This window comes from Euprymna scolopes, chromosome 30 (assembly GCF_053919585.1).
Source record: "Euprymna scolopes isolate OS-2025 chromosome 30, ASM5391958v1, whole genome shotgun sequence".
NCBI lineage: Eukaryota > Metazoa > Mollusca > Cephalopoda > Sepiida > Sepiolidae > Euprymna > Euprymna scolopes.
The window spans coordinates 29,000,865-29,013,112 of NC_136511.1; the positions used below are offsets into that span (position 1 = coordinate 29,000,865).

At 39.2% G+C, this 12,248-nt stretch overlaps 1 pseudogene; it reads left to right on the top strand.

Moving 5' to 3' along the window:
- The first annotated feature begins 450 nt into the window (after positions 1 to 450).
- Positions 451 to 567, top strand: LOC145255070 (5S ribosomal RNA; annotated as a pseudogene).
- Positions 568 to 12,248: the final 11,681 nt, after the last annotated feature.

Consider the following 12,248-nt stretch of genomic DNA (forward strand, 5'->3'; position numbering starts at 1 on the left):
ATCTGTTTGTTCGCACTTAGCCATACTCATATATATGTACAGATGGCAAAACCAACATCACATCTAAAGAAATACGGATTTAAAAGCTTCAATACAGCTTTTACTGTTAAACTAATTAATGGCTTTAGGGACGACTTAATCAAGATAGTGAACAGAAAACAAACATATAACGTATAAATTACAGATTAGCGACAGGGTGTACCAATTCTAACCAAAAGATGGTTACATACTATTGAAGGATCACAAACCGGATCTCTTGTTTGGGTTAAGTCGTATCAAATGTGATAGCATTTCTATAGTATAAGAGTTGAGACAAAGACAACAACACAACACATACAGATAATCTTGATTTTGTCGAATATTTCTATTAAGAGTAGACATCAGGGGGAAAACAGGCATAAACGCTATTTGATTGCACCTTAGATTTTATTCTGTTTATCTATGCATTATATATACGGCATAATCGCGTTGAAACACCGGTTGTCGTCAGATCACCGAAGTTAAGCAACGTTGAGCCTGGTTAGTATCAGATGGGTGACCACTTGGGAAATCTAGGCGCTGTATTTGCTCTCCGCTTATTTCGGCATTTGTTTCCTGTCGTCCTGTACTTCACTTGCCACTGGTTATTTAACAATGTTGTCTCAGGAGAATTGTGGTTGAAGATTGCGCACCTTCTGCCACAAAAATTTCACGCGCAAGCAACTCTTCGTGGGTATCCATAGTCTGTCCAAGACTGAAGGAGCCAGCCAGCCATAGTATTATATATATGGTCCTTCTCTCCACCAGAAGAGTTCATTTTAATGCAAATATTAGTAATTTTATTTTACTAACCGAGTCGACAAATCGGAATAAGGTATTTTAGCTACATTAATTTAAGAAATAAAAATCCGAGCATAAATGACATTCAAACTAAACTCAACATAATTTTTAAAAATTCTCATAAATTTAATTTTAATTTCTATTTTTATTTACGTCTCTGCTTAATTACTACCAACCAATAATAAAATTTAAGATGGCTCCTTTGGCCAGTCAGCTAGACAATCCCGGGTGCTAGAATGGTGAAAAGGTTATTTTACTTTTTATGAGGCTCAAAGTAAAACTTTATGATAACAAAGTAAACCTAGACAATAACCAGATGTTAAGAGAAAGTAAATAACTTTCTGGGAATATTTTTTCTAACTATAATATATACTTAGAGTCTTGGCGAAACATTAAAATATTGAAACGTTGATGGATATACGTAGATTCCTTACAATGTTTATGTTATATATATATATATATATATATATATATATATATATATATATATATATTAATTCTAGTGATTCAAAGAATTTTAAAAAAAAACCTTATTGAAATGAAGTGTTTGAGTTTCATATCAAAGATTTTTATTATTCTAAGCAAGACAAAGAATACTTTAGAAATTTAATCTCCTTAACCTATAGGGTTTCGATGTCTACCATTTCATCAGAGGATAGAAAATATTAGCAAATATTTATAAAGGTATGTACCCTATTTGCTAAAGTCAGTGAAACATGGAAAGCCTAAGTCAAAATAATTAATTAATCAGAAGTCATATAACAAGAGGATTTGAAGAAAAGGATATGGAAATTGTAGATCCAGATTGCGTGGTAAAATCCATGGATGAAGTTCTTTAAAGCAGTTGGGTAATAAGATCCAATTTGTATAGATTGAGTAATCCGCATAACTGAGTAGATATCCGGGTCGGGCATGTTCTTGTATAATTTTCTTTATGGGTCCAGCGAAAACATTTTAAAGTCTGGTGGACGCCTTATCATTAGAAGTCTATATTATTATTAGTGGAGTGAGATGTTAGTTGTAAGGAGAGGAAGTAATAGTGAAAGGTTAGAAGTGGGGTGAACACACGTATATATATATATATATATATATATATATATATATATATATATATATATAAGCAGAAGTACCCGTCGTTAACTGGGTTCAAAAACAGCCTGCAGAAAATGGACTGTGATTGATGAAAGTATGATAGGTTATGAAAAGAAGGGGGTTGTAATCACGTGAGCAGGATTTTTTCCTTCTTTTGACACGATAACGTTCTTATTTCTTATTATTTATCTATTCATCTATTTTCGAAAAAGTGTCACGTGCAAGTGGAGAAGGAACAAAACAGAGTTATGCAAAATTTCTGTGGAGAATTGTCTAAAGTTCCGACTTTTTTTTTGGGGGGGGGGCTTTTACTTTAATAAGAACGTGAATTTATGAGGTGAATTTATTCGACACAATATGATTCAACTCAAAAAAATGAATAAAAGCTAACGTGAATTAAGATTAAAGTTAAAGTGTTATTGTGGACCCTCACCCCTTTTAAAAAACCTTGTTAAACTTTGTGACATATTTTCATTCTATGGAGGTCAGGCACGAACGAACACCCAATAATTTTATTATACCATATATCTTCAAACTGAAACATAATTATCAAAGTATACTTACGCAAATAGATATGAAAAGTCCTTGTTAAAGTTTGTACCATATTTCCATGGAGTACAGGCGCGAACGCAGACCCCACAATTTTATTATACCATCCCTATTTAAGTTGAAACATACTTATCAAAGTATTCTTATGTATATCTATATCAAAAACCTTTGTAAACGTTTTTTTTTTCATTTTTATTTCCATACTTTGTGGATCAGCCGCGAACACAGACCCCACAATTTTAATGAACCATCGTTCTGCCAGATCAAATATACCCATTTCTGATTCTCGATACATCCTTATGTAATCAGCTTTTTAAAAGAGTCAATCATATATGAGCTTATTCGTGACCAGACACACACACAGACGTTCAGCTTTATATAATATATATGTGTATATATATATATACATTCACACGCACACATACAAACTTATATATATATATATATATATATATATATATATATATATATATATATATATATATATATATATATATATATATATATATAGTAGGAAAGATATCTCTTTAAATAAAGTTCTGGAGAACCATAAAAAAAAGTTTGACCGGTCGCTTATTAAGGTCAGGTTGTGTACTGGATATAGCGACAGGGCAGGGAAAGAAAGGGGAACAAGAAGAAACATAGAGATAAGAATAAAAAGAAAAAGAAAAAGAAGAGGGCAAAATGCAAATGGATTTGGGTGGTTGTTTTGTTGTTTTTGTTTTATGGCATATCAACCCTTTTCGATTTTGAAGAAAAAAATCAACCCTTTTCGATTTTGAAGAAAAAAATCAACCCTTTTCGATTTTGAAGAAAAAAATTTTTAATAGAATATATTTGTTGTTTTCAAGTCGGTTTCTATTTAACCCATAGTTGGAACCCTAACAGGTATTACTACTCCGGGTCAGAGTGGACCTGGGAGCAATAGTAATTAAATGGTGGATCCACACTCCCCAAAGCCCACAAGCTGGGGCCTCACAACTGGATATAGTTTAAGGTCATATCCAGGACCCCCATTGAGGGACTTTTACCCTCTGCAGGGGGGCAGTCGGTGTATTCTAATGCCCCACCGACAGGGCCAAAACGCAAAAGTGAATAATGCGTCTTTTCAAAATTTATACTAGTTTCATCTTAAATTCCTTTGTCAGTTTAAATCGAATGAATCCAGTCAACTCAAATTATATATGTTATTCCATAAGGTGCTATTCTTGTTAATTTTATACACGTTGATAGTGTCCCTTAAAAGAGAGACTTGAAATAAATGTTTAGAACATATTAATGTTTATGAGTGAATTTTAAAACCAAAACAAAGCGTATTAATAGAACGTTTTATTTTTATTTTATAATCCAAACGGTGATACTTCACTTCTAATTAAAAAAATAGTACCTTACTGAAAAGTGTCTAAAGATCTGTAATATCAATAACATTATACTATTAAATAATATTTAATTGGAAAAAGGTTTTCTACGCATGTATTCATATACATATATATATATGTGTATATATACACACATGTACATATACATACATACAGACATATATACCCGTATACATACATATACACACAAGTAAACACCCATATATTCCTACATACACACTCATATATACCTATATACACACTCATAAATACAAATGTATAGATTTAGACATAAAGAAAGTATACCAAAAGCCATACTATTAATTATAATAATAATCAGTGTAGGTAACATAACTACAATTATCATAAAAAAGAAAACCAAATTAGCCCCTACACTGCTAATTAACACAAAGAGGATGAGAAAAGTAGTGTTGTGTAACTAAGATTATAGAATTGAATTACTTTGTACCAACAGGGATGACGCATCATTGAGTATAGTTCTTTCTTATTTATATGTGCGGATCTGGAAATTACCTTGCAATGGTGAATGTTTACTCCATTTATGGTTAGTAGATAGGGACAGATTATAAACTCTTTAATTGGGAAGCTACATATTTTTGGAAATACTATTCTAACAAGATTTCATAGTGCAAATTACGTGTAAGAAGTATAGTATGTTAATGTGCGCATAGTGAGTCTCTACTTAACATGTACATCAACAATAAGAGAAAGTTATTATATGGGTTAGAAGAGATGCTTAAGAACCTCTCTTTAGAAAATGAACATTTTTTTTATTTGCAAAGTTTCAGTTTAGATTTTAGTCAAAACCGTTATGTATTTAGTATTATGTTTTTACCCATTTACATGTATAACGAGAGTGCATGTTATTTTATTTTAAGTTGGTTGTATTTAAAAAAAAGTTTTTGTACTTATATCTGGACCATAGTTCATTCTTGGTATTTATTATGGATTTATTGAAGGTGATAATGTTAACTGCTTCGGATATACAAAGATTGCAAAATTTGTGCCCTGGGACATATGATCTAGATTTATTCAGTATGTTCCATTTAATTGAACAGGGAATATTCTTGTCCCCTATGATATTGATTAATTTGGTTAAGGATGTACTATTATTATCATTGTGTTGAGATCTTTCATTTCTGAAGGAATGTAGGTGGTTTGAAATTCTTACTTTTATTTAGTTTGATGATGCACCTATATACGTGAATGTTTTTCTTGTTTTGTTATTGTTTATTTGTTCATCAGTCTCCAAACAATGATAATAAAATAAAAAATTAAGGTCCAGTATTGAATATAATCGTAACGAGCGACGCCAGTCCATATATCATTGGACTATGTTTATTGCACAAAATGTACTATGGTACGAAAAGGCCAGTCACACGTACGTTAAGAACACCGTTACCCACCGAAAGATAGTATTCGGAAAAAGATTGGGAAAAATACCTTTCGGTTTATTTTCGCCATATCCAAATTCCATAGGTACATTAATCGCAAACTTTTCACGCTGCAAACCGATCACAGCCTTTACGAATTTCGTATTAAAGAAAGGTTTAACAACGTATACTGCCAACAGATTATAAAAAAGATGGTATCATCTTATTAAATTACAAATTTAAACTAGATTACCTGTCATCAAAACATTAGCAACGCTGATGGACTATCTCGATTAATTCCTAAGAGAGGAGAATCTTTTGAGGGCTCTATAATTGTTTCACTTCTCACCGACTGCGAAATTAAACAAGTTATTAAACAGTGTAAGAGAGTTTCCTGTTACATTACTAGAAATAAAAAAGAATCGCAAAATCGATTTCATTTACGACATTAAAACTACAATCGCTACAAAAGGCAGAAAATTCTGATACGTACTCTCATTATGCGATGAGGTCTTGTTGTATAATAAAGAGGTCTTAAGTCCTAAAAACTATCATAAAAGGATCCTGCGAGATTTCTACATGGAACACTCTGGAAAGAATTACTGAAAAGCTTGATGAGAAGTTACGCGCACTGGCAAAACATGGACAAGGACATCACAGTAATGATTGACTCTTACAGGGCTTGCTCTCCAGTAGCAAAAGCATTGCCTAATCTGCATGGCTATCGCCTTGTCCGCTGTAGCTTTTCGTTTTATCGGCGAGATTGCAATTTTTTATCCCACTATCAATTGCTGTTTTTGTTTTTTGTGTGTTTTTTGCTACACTCATAGTCGGAAAAAATCAGATATCGACAGATCCTGGTGTCGACCAATCCCAGATTTTCACTAGAATTCTGAGAGCAAAAATACAACCATGATTGGTCATGAATGACCCTGCTAGAAACTTTATTCAAGGAGGATTATGACAGTGGCATTACTACTGCCCCTATTATGTTGAAAGGTTGGACTTTCGAGGTATCGATTGGAGACTATTTCACATATTTAAATAGAAGAATGCGCTTTTGTTACTTTTGCGCATACATAATATCTAATTTGCTTATGTATCTGTCACTTGCTATGCACTTGCGAATAGCAACCAACATTTTTTCTGGTTGAAAATTTTACCAACAAGTAAAAACGAACGCTGTAATTTCGATAAAGAATTCCTCGTTTCGCATTCTCAGACTTTAATTAAGGATTTCGTTTTCACGTCAAATGATACAAGATGAAAGAGATGAATGGAATTGGTTGCTGTTTGCTTAGAAATGACGAGCAAATAAATAAGGTATCAGAAGAATAATAAGCGCATCTGTTTGATCAATAAAGAAACGCCGGGAAATGATGAAAGAAGAGTCACAAGAATAATAAATATACACTGGAAAAGAAAACATATATATAAATACATATGATTATATACATACATACATACATATATATATATGAAAAAAGAACTTACACACATTACCACACATACACACATATATATATATATATATATATAGTCATCTTCATACAGTACTGTTTTGCTGTTTCACAGCTCATCAGTGCGGCTAGACAGGGTAATGCCTCGAGCCAGGATCGAAACCCGATCGCCCAAATGACAGTCAAGGCTTCTCACCATTGCGCTATATGGATGCTGCTGTGTGGGTCATAAATTAACGCTGTTTTGACATCATTCAAATGCCTCCGCTTGATTTGTTTACACAATGCGTGTCGCTTTATACGCTAATGGCAATTTGTATATCACTTCCCAATATACTCAACGTAAGACAGGGAGCCTTATAGTCATCCACATACAGTACAGTATATATATATATATATATATATATATATATATATATATATATATATATATATAATTGTTCCCTATAGACTCGAAAACGGCTAGGCCGATTTTTATGGAATTTCACAGGAAAGTACCTGATGTGCTTTCTACTGTTCTTAGATAGGTTTTGTATCGAAATGTCTTCGATTATTACCGATAATCAGAAATCGAAATAATCCGATAAAAGAAGGAACAGGCAATTTTGATCAAAGTTCACCCCTTACACAACCAAATATAGCATGTGCAGTTGAGAAGTTTTATTACCACAAAAGCCAAAAGGTCCGACATATAAATCCACAGTAAGTTCTTTTATATGACAGGGGCGCGTTCGAAATAAACGAGTCTGTTTACAACACAATTGTACTACGATACTTGACTTTTTTTATATTCTCACTTAAATTCAAGCCATTATCACCGCATAAAAAGTATGGCCAGGAATATAAAATCAACAGTAGGTTCTTGAATATAACAAGAGACATGTGCAAAATGATACATACATACATAGGCCCTTAACGTCGAGGACGACGATTGGCAAGGCGCTTCAGTCTTCTACAGTTCAGGAAGTCTGTGTATTGCTGGCAGGATCTTTTGGCACCAGATCTTATAGCAGCTTGCCACTTTGCTCGGTTGCCGGCAGAGGTTTCCCAAGTGTTGTGAGGGATGCCGAAGACCTGGAGGTCACGTTTCAGGACATCCTTGTAGCGGAGGCGTGGCCTGCCAGCACAGCGAGGGGCATCAGCTATCTCTCCAAAGAGAAGTGCTTTTGGTAGCCGGCTGTCGTCCATGCGGCAGGTGTGGCCAGCCCAACGTAAGCGACGGATGCGCAGCACTGTGTACATGTCAGTACTCTTGGTCGTGGAGAGGATAGCTGTGTTTGGTACATGATCCTTCCATGTGAATCCAAGAATTGTGCGCAGGCATCGGAAGTGGAAGGCGTTCAGACGGTGTTCGTGTCGGCGGTAGGTGCACCAAGTCTCACTGCCATACAGGAGAGTGCTGAGGATGCAGGCCTCGTAAACCTTGATCTTTAGGTGTAGCGAGAGGGACTTGTTCTTCCAGACTCTCTCACTAAGCCTGCCGAAAGTTGTTGATGCCTTTCCAATGCGGGAGTCCAGTTCACAATCAAGACTGTTGGTGTTATCAACTGTAGAACCCAAGTAAGTGAACTTGGTGACGTTTGACAGTACATGATTGTTTACGGTTATTATGGGTGAAAGCCCAGCAGGCTGGGCAAAGACCACCGTCTTGCCCAGGCTGATTTTGAGACCAAACTCCTCGCAGGCAGAAGCAAAGGAGGAGCACATTGCCTGAAGCTCAACCTCCGAGTTGGCGATGAAGGCAGCATCATCAGCGTACAGGAGTTCACGAATCTGTACGCGGTTAACCATAGTTTTTGAGCGTAGCCTGGCCAGGTTGAATAGGCCTCCAGTACTGCGAGTGTGAAGGAGCACTCCAGTTGGGTTTGGGAAGGCTCGGCGCAGAACAGCTGAGAAATATATTCCGAACAGAGTAGGAGCTAACACGCAGCCTTGCTTGACACCACAAGAGATGGGGAACTCTTTAGAACGAGAGCCCTCAAACTGTACTGTAGCCTTCATCTGATCGTGAAATTCTTGTATGGTTTTCAGGAGTTTGGGAGGGCAGCCCAGTAGACGGAGGACTAGAAATAGCCCTGATCTGCTAACATAATCAAAGGCCTTCGTCAAGTCAACGAAAACTGCATAGAGAGGACGGCCTTGCTCAATGCATTTCTCCTGGATCTGACGAACAGAAAAGATCATGTCAGTGGTAGAGCGGCCAGGTCGAAAGCCACATTGACTCTCAGGAAGAATTCTGTTGGCAATAATCTGGAGACGTGGCAGGACTAAGCGGGCATAGATCTTTCCAGGCTGGGAAAGTAGAGATATGCCACGGTAGTTGTTGCAGTCGCAGCGAAACCCTTTGTTCTTATACAGGGTAACTATGTTGGCGTTACGAAGTTCATCGGGAATAGTACCTTCATTCCAGCAGATTGAGAAGAGATGATGGAGTTCCTCAGTTAGTGAGTCACCACCGCATCTGAAGATTTCTGAAGGTAGCCCATCCACGCCGGGGGCTTTGTTGTTCCTCAGTAGCTTGATGGTCTTGTGTACTTCATCGATGGTGATGTCGTAATCTAGCTCATGGAGGACTGGTAGTTGGGGAACAGCAGCTATTATAGCAGCCTCACTAGCTGCTACAGGTTGAGCATACAGTGAGCTGTAGTGCTCCACCCAACGGTCAAGCTGATCATCAGGATTGGTGAGTAGTTCTCCGGTCAGAGATCGCAAAGGAGATGATTTCTTCACAGGAGGACCTAGAGCCTCTTTCAGAGCTTGGTACATGCCACCGGTGTTGCCGGTGGCAGAGCAGTCTTCAGCACGCTTGGAGATGTCACTCCAATAGTTGTGTTTAGCCTCTCGAGTTAGGCGCTGCACTTTTGAGCGGCTCTGCTTCCAGAGGCTAGTAGCTTGAGGAGAGGGGTCCTGCATCACAGCCAGTCTTGCCGCTCGCTTTTCTGCTAGTGCTTGATGGAGTGTGTCCGCGTGGTGTCTGAACCAGTCCGGCTGCTTTACTGTACGTCTACCAAAACTGGAGAGTGCGCAAACTCCAACAGTGTCACGAATCCGCAGCCAGGCAGAGGCAGCATCCTGAGGGGGTGCAGACTGGACAAAGGTGGATTGTATTGAAGCTTGAAAATGTTGGCATTTCTCCTTGGACTTAGTAGCAAGAACATTGAGCGTTGAAAGTGGTTTTGAGCAAGACAGGTGGATTTTCTTTGGCTTTAGTTTAAGCTTACAGCGCACAAGTGAGTGGTCTGTGTCACAGTCCGCAGAGTGCATTGTCCTGCAGTGGATGATATCCTGGAGGTGCTTCTTTTGAGTGATCACATGGTCCAGCTGGTGCCAGCGCTTAGAGCGTGGGTGTTGCCATGTCATCTTCGACCACGGTGAGCCCTTAAAGAAGGTTGATGGGATGCACAGCCTGTGTGTAGCACAGAGTTCCAGAAGACGCTGTCCATTTTCATTCATAGAGCCCACTCCGTGAGGACCCAGGACATCAGGCCAGGCATTGGTGTTACTGCCTACTCGAGCGTTGAGATCACCCAGGATGATTATGCGGTGACCGCGGTCGATTTTGGAGAGGGTCTCACTCAGCTGGAGATAGAAAGCATCTTTCTGGTCATCCGGCGAGGTGAGGGTTGGGGCGTAGGCAGACAATAGGGACACTGGACCAGAGGTGGTGTGTAGCTGTAGTGACATTAATCTGGGAGAGATGGCGACGGGAGTTTCGACAAAGCTGAGCAGCTTGTTGCAGATGGCAAAACCCACTCCATGTTTTGGTCTCTCCAAGTCAGGGTAGCCAGTCCAGTAAAATGTGAAGTTAGCTTCACGTATGGAGCCATTTCCAGTGAGCCATGTCTCGCCTAGTGCTGAGACATCCACCCCCAACCGGAGTAATTCCAGGTCGATAACAGCAGACTTCCGAGGATGAAAACTGTCAAGAGAGGAAGTCACCCCAAGGGAGCGGACATTCCAGCAGGCCAGGTGTAGTGGGGAGGCAGTAGCAGGATGTCGACCGGGGCGCGCCTGCCTAGAACGCGGGCCCTGCCGAGCAACGACAGCACCCCCGACTGCAGGGGGCTCCCGAATTGCCAGTCGCTGAGAAATTATTCTTGACATATCCATAGTAGTTGCCTGAAACGTCAAGCGCCGGGGCAGGGAAGTAGTGGATGAGTGCATGCCCAGAACAGAACATCCACCTCTGGACCCAACATTGCGGACCCCAGCGGAGCACAGGAGTGCGACAGCTGGAGCAGTGGTAGGTTGCCCCGCAGTACCCGCTAACTGGGTGTTGATCCCTGACCGTTGATCGTTCTTGATTCATCCGCTCAGTGATCCGCCATGGGAGACCGGTGGTTGAAAAATATATCAGCTGCGCTCATACCATGACTGCCAACTCCTGCTGCCGAGATGACATTTTGCTATTTGACCACATAGCTGGGGTCTGGATTGGTGTAAGCCAGGGCGTGTCCTCACGCCGGAGGGCCATGCACTCAACACCTCTGGGGCTCCAGACTACTCCGAGATCCCACATACACTTAGCCTGGGGCCGCAAGGTACCCAGTTAAACCGTGATGTACCACGAGGAGGTGGCATGCGAGTCTTGACCAGTGAGACGCTCTAACCACCAGTGGGCAGGGCTTACTAAACTGCCTCCCCTTCACTCTTGCGAGTATAGGTGGCGGTTACAGCTGGAAGCAAGAGGAGCAAAGCACCTGAAAGCCAAGCAGCTAAGCACTCTACACATTCACTAAGCTACAACACTACACGCTCAAAGGCCCTGTGTGCAACACACCACATCACAAAATGATAGTTTCTGTTTAAAGCACAATTTAAGCATGATACTTGACTTTTGTGATTAAAAATTCATTCAAGCCATTATCTTTAAAAAACAAATTTATAAAATCAACAGCAGATTCTCTGCAGTGAAGTGTAGATTACAATGTATTGTGGACTAAGTTACTGTGCGGAAGCTTCCTCCGGGTGCATCGAGATGGGTTCCTAACTAGAGTAGGCAATCAATCGATTTGACTGAAAAATGTGCGATTTTATCGATGTCGATGACAATAAAAATATGGGAGTGTGAAACATTCGTGGCCATCATACAATTCCAGACAACGTCGAGTATCTCCGCTAGTACAGTTATATGCATACATATAAAATTGAAATCACATACTAAGACACAAACACAGACACCCACGGACACACGCAGAAATACATATGTGTGTGTCTGTGTTTTTTCCGTGTATATTTATTATATATCTGTATTTATCTGTCTGTCTGTCTGTCTCTCTCTCTATCTCTATCTATCTCTCTCTCTCTCTCTCTCTCTCTATATATATATATATATATTTTACACAATGACCACCACTTATCAAGGCCCGGAAGCCACTCAGGGATAAGGGTTATTGCAAGTACATTACGTTAGTGTGGAGATTTGATGAAGTGTTTACTTAAGGGGGCGGTTCATTAGGAATTTGTTAACATTGGACTTGAAGACATCCAAGTTGTAGTCCGGTGGGAAGCAGGTAGACGGAACAGAGTTCCACAGGCATGCAGTTCTAAGAAAGAAGCTTTGTTCATGGAATCCG